The sequence below is a fragment of the Humulus lupulus genome, chromosome 5 (assembly GCF_963169125.1).
Source record: "Humulus lupulus chromosome 5, drHumLupu1.1, whole genome shotgun sequence".
Lineage (NCBI taxonomy): Eukaryota > Viridiplantae > Streptophyta > Magnoliopsida > Rosales > Cannabaceae > Humulus > Humulus lupulus.
The window spans coordinates 172,376,339-172,382,358 of NC_084797.1; positions in this window are offsets into that span (position 1 = coordinate 172,376,339).

Below are 6,020 nucleotides of genomic sequence, written 5' to 3' on the forward strand. Positions count from 1 at the left end.
TTCGTGGCTTGAGCTCAAGAATGGATAAATCTAGAGGAGGCACAATCTGCTATCACAGGAACCAACTAGACCCCTGTTCAGCCCGCTAGAGCGATGATGGATGTCGTAGATTTAGCACAGCCCGCTACCCAGAATAACCAAGCAGGGGGTAATAAATGGAAGAGGACTGGTGAAGGCGACCAAAATGGCACTAAAAATAATAAGCCCAGTAAAAAGTACAAGTCCATCTACACTGCCTATGCCGACCTGGCAAATACATGAGAGTGTATCTTCCTGGAAAACTCTAATCACCTTCCACGGAAAAAACTAGAGCCCTTGAGGCACCAAAGGGCGAAGAGAGACCCAGCCAATATCTGCCGATATCACAACGATATCGGCCACAACACTGATGATTGTCGTGGCCTAAAAGATGAGATCGAGACTCTCATTTGGGCCGACCCATTAACCCAATATTCCCTATACAAAGTAGTTCCCAACCAGCCAGTGAGGCAAAACATTCAACCAGCTCAGAAAAATCTGGTCAATCAACCCCATGCTCAACCAGATCATGGAAATCAAACCACCCCTCCTCCAATAGAAGGGAGGGACATAGCCACTATTGGTGGAGGACCTCATCTAGCAGGCATGAGTAATGGGTGTTGGTAACTGGTTTACCATGTGCGCAGCAGAAAGTACGAGGTGTTGGACCCAGAGATTTAAAAAAAATTATTTAAACAAACTTTAAATAATCGAATCCATTAACATGAAAAACATTAATCATAGAGAAATAAAAAGATGAGGATTTGAAGAACTATCAAGAATCATTGCTATCTTTTTGTATCTCCAACGAACATCCAATCCAAAGCAATTCTTCAAAATACTCAGACCAAGATCTTCTAAGATGTATCTCTACACCTCAAGATGTGTGTGAGCATGTAGAGTAATGGTAGGGAAAATTTTCTTATTCACAAGATATTTTCAACACATGAGAACTTGGAATACTAGGTCTGAGACAGTTTCCAGGGATAGAGATAAATAATACGATCTATTTTCTTTCTGTCAAAAGTCTTATGAAACTATTTCCATATGATAAATTTATAAAAGAATTATTTAAAATTTTGAAATTCAAAATTTAAATTATAAATAAATAAATAAAAGAAATATGCAAGATCCATTCTTGGACCTTGTTACACGCTAACTACAGTGCATGCACTGTAGTTGGCGTGAACACATCCCTGATTTCAGGGATGTGTTCCACCCATTTTCTTTTAATTATTATTTAATAATTTATTTATTCAAAAATATCTAAACATGATAACTTATTTATTAGTTCAATTAAAGAATATATATCATTTCAAATTCAAATCCAATTTGAATTATCAGAAATATCTTTTTCACATCATTTAAATAAACAAAGCATTCTAAATTAATTATCTTAATAATTTAAATGCTATTTTCGCAAATACCAAAATAATTTTTGAAAAATATAATTAATTAATTTATTAATTTCAAAAATAATTTATTAGTTAATTAATTTGTCTCAATGACATATTTGACCTTGAAGAACAAATTTATTCCAAATATGCAATTTTTTGTGATTTTTCCCAATTTCAACTTTTACATTGAATATTGTTGATAGAGTCATCTCGGGGACCTATGGACCTATAATTTCAAGCTCCAATCAATTTATATTATTAATTAAAACCCTTTAATACAGTAACCTTAATTTATTAATCTAAATATTATTCCACTAAAAATATGAGATTGCACTCTTGTAATTATAGAAATTTAATTATTGAATACTTTTAAATATATAAAAATATCCATCGATTTAATCACTACATACAATTTAATCATATATTAATGGTTCATAATTAAAGAATGAATTAATCACCATTTAACCTCTTTAATTATATCTTGTATCCTTAAGTACCATTAACTTTACTAGTGAAGGTTAATTCATAAACTGATTTATGAATTTGAGTTCAATAACCTTTCAGTTCCAAAAGCCAACTCTTAAAAGAACCATTATTCAATTCCTCTCGGAAAGGTATAGATTCCAAATATGTATATTATGTCCCCAACCATTTACATCAATGAACTCCTAAAACAAAAGTTTTCAGCCTGATCATTCTGACAAACCATAACGAGTGAATCAAAGAACTCATATGACATAAACAGGAGTTCATAATAACTTCAGGATTAAGATCAATTTATATATGATCATCTTATTGATATGTTTAATAAATACTTATAAAATAAACGATATGGATAATTATTAATAACATATCGGGTCCAGTTCATGTATAACCACTTTATACAAAGTAACTCCACTAAGATGTCCTACTACATCAGTAATCCAGATCTAGATTACATGTATTCATAATACTAGTGAACCGTACTTACAGTATTTAATCCAAAAATTCCACATAACTTTGTTTTACTACGAACTGTTTAAATTCGTTCTCTACAATCTTAATCAGCTCATACCAATACAAGATTGTAGTCACAATAATGAATTTGGGAATTTTATGATATTTGTATAATATTATTCTAATAATAATAATAAACAATATCTGCAAAAATTCATTTCAATTATTTAATTCATAAAACATTGTTCAAAATATATGCTTTAAAGGGCACTAATCCCAACAATAGGGGTAAAAAGAGGTACATACAAGAGCTGAAAACCCACAATGGTACTGAGTTCGTTTTGGAGCAAGGGTTGTCAAAAGAACAACGGTTGGAGAAACATCCAGTCATTTTCACAGAAGAGGACACTAGCCACGTCCAGCTCCTGCATAATGATCCACTGGTGATAACCATTTAGCTAGCCAATCGAAGAGTGCAGAGAATACTAATTGATAGTGGGAGATCTGTAAACGTGCTATTCAGGTCCACCCTATAAAAGATGGGGCTAACTATAGCCGATCTTAAGGCGACTTTGATGACCCTATACGGATTCTCGGGAGAGGGAACAAAAACCATTGGGATGATTAATCTTGTAGTGACACTAGGAGATGATATGCGAGCTGTTGCTAAAATGCTCGAGTTCGTTGTAATCGACTACTCGGCTGCCTACAACACAATTTCGGGACGACCCGCATTGATGACTTTTGAAGCTATCACCTAAATAGACATTTAGAAAAATAGTTCCCCTCGTCCTCAGGTATATGTACTGTAAGAGGAGATCAGCTCGCTACTATAGAATGCTACAACATTGCTATGAAGGGAAAATCACATCCTAGGCAACAAGCGATGGTCATCATTGAGGGGAATGAGGAGCCTCAGGTAATGGAAATTTCCCATGGGGCGGAAGAACCTCAAGAAGGAGATAACGATTTTTCCCAACAAGATGACATTGATTCGAGATTAGGCGAGGACATGTTTGAGCTCCAATAATTGGAGGAGCTCAAGGAAATTAGTATCGACCCAAATGTGTCTTCAAGGGTTGTAAAGGTTGGAAAGAATCTTGGAACTGAAAGGAAAAAAGAGCTGGTCGAGTTTTTGAGAAATAACCTGGACGTCTTCGCTTAGTCACATGAAGACATGGCATGTAACGCCCTCGGTAGCCAAGACCGTTACACTGTGTGTTTATAAAGGTGCAAGACTTGCTAATCAAATCATTTAATTAGAAACGTGTTATTGAAACTATAATTGAACTAAGGTTAAAAGATTTTTGTCATAAAAGATACTTTTCATTTAAATAAACATTTCGTACATGGGATCCAAAAAAAAAAAGAGTTTAAATGACAATTTACAAAAATTCCAGGATATATATACAACTACTAGCCTCTCTAAGGGAAAATTAAGGTTCTCCTCGCCTGTACCACTCCTCGGTTGTGGCGGCCGATCAGCTGATTATGTACATTCAGCCCCAAATCTCTCCAACTTAAGACTGGTCCAGCTTGCCCTTGCCCTTACCTACACCACGTAGCACCCGTGAGTCGAGGCCCAGGAAGAAAACTATAAAGCATAGTATAAGTGACAACCAATAGACAGATAATTCGCAAATCATCAATCAGATATACAAGAGGTCATACTGCTTACATAAACAATGATACCAACCTACAAGTTATTAATCAGTTATTCAGTTAACAAACTCATCACAATCATCAGTTTAAACAACAATAAACATACCACACCAAAATCCAGGGTCGACGCCCTTACGCTGCACCCTCTGATTATCCCACTGACTCCGACTCGCTTAGGTCGAGCTCCATGATTATGTACTTAACCTCAGCTACCAGTGGCCGAGCCGCGCTCTGTGCGCAAATATTGATTCCGAAACTCTTAGGCTGTTTATCACATGTTCCCATGGCATAATGCCATCTCATGACATCACATACAAATATAGGGAACCCTTAGTCCCAATACAATCACATAATCGGGTGCAGTTTCTTACCTTTGATTCCGAGCGCATTGGTTAGTTGAAATGATCCTCGAGCACGATCCCGTCCAACCCCTAGCATACACCTAGTCACAAACGTAACATGGAACCATCTAATTAACATTCAATTCCGCAACCTAACCTCGGGACCATTCTGGAGCCCTCATGAAGCCCAATTCCACCAAACGGGGTGGTGGAATCAACCCCCGAGCCCCCAAGCGAAAACCCTAAGAAAAATACCCAAAACCATATTCTGGAAGTAGGGTAGCACTATAGCACTACAAACAAAAGCACAAATGCCCAGAAAAGCCAGGCCTAGCGCTGTAGCACCCTAAAGCTAGCGCTACTAACAGCACCAGAACACCTTGAGTTTTCTCCTTCGAATTTCCCCGAGCCAAAACTCCCTAAAACCCCTCCAAACCTCAACCATACTTCAAATGGAGCCTACCATCCACTACATCTCATCCCACATGGCACAACAACATCAAATTTGGTCATATGCACCATCAAACATACGAAACAAGAATTTAGCTTGAAGCTCAAGAACTTCATAAGAAAAAACCAGAAACTACCCAGAAATCCTTAACTTTAATGTAGAATTCGATCCTAGGTTGCCCTTAGTACCCTTCCAGCATTTATCTCCTCAATTCCCCAAGCTCAAATCCTAGAATTCCCATCCAAAATCTCAAATTCAAAAACAACTCATCAAAGTCAGTTTTTGTAGAGTTAGTAATTTTGCTTAGTTCTTCAGTTTTTAATTAATTTATTAATTTTTTGAGTAATTTTGAATTTATTAGTCTTATCACGATTTTATATATTTTTGTGTGTTTTTATAGATATTTTATTATAATATGTTGTAGTTTAATTATTTGAAATTAGTCTTGTTAAGTTAGACGTAAAAAATGAACTTTTGAGATTTAATGTTTAAGTAAATTAAGTTTTAATTAATATTTTCAATGAATTAATATGATTTATGTTATAATTGAAAATATTTGATAATGATTTAATTTATGTTTATTTTGTAAGGAGTATGTTTTTTTTTTTTGCTTTGAAAAGTAAGGAAATCAAAAGAAAGAGTGGCATTTCTTAAGAAAGAAAATAGAAAATGAGGAAATTGAAGCTCCATGAGCCCAGCTGACACCCTGGGCCCGCACCTAGCCCACACCAGCCAAGCCCACTGAAGCACCTGCCTCAGCCCCACGGCCTGCACCTCCACTCGGCCCAGCCCGCCTGCAGCCTCTCTTCGGCCCAACATCCCTAGCTGCCTCCCAATGCCACCCAGTAGCCAGCCACCTGCCACAACCCACCAAGCCATTTTTTTCTTTATTTCTTCTTGAGCCCATCAAAGGAACCAATGGTCTCCTTGTCCCCTTGTCCCACAATGCCCAAAAATGCCACATTTCTACCCAATTTTTCCACACATTTTACCCCAAAATCATCATTACACCTAAAATTTACCCCTATTTGTCATATTATTCTTCATTTAAAATTTAATTTAATCAATTTAATTAATTTAAATTGATTATTTTAAACACTTTTTTGGCTATAAATAAGGGATTGGTGTGCTTAACTTTGGAGCAGGTTTACACTACAAAATTTCTATACTTTCAAGACCACTCCATTCTCATCATCTTTTTCTTCTTTTTGGTCA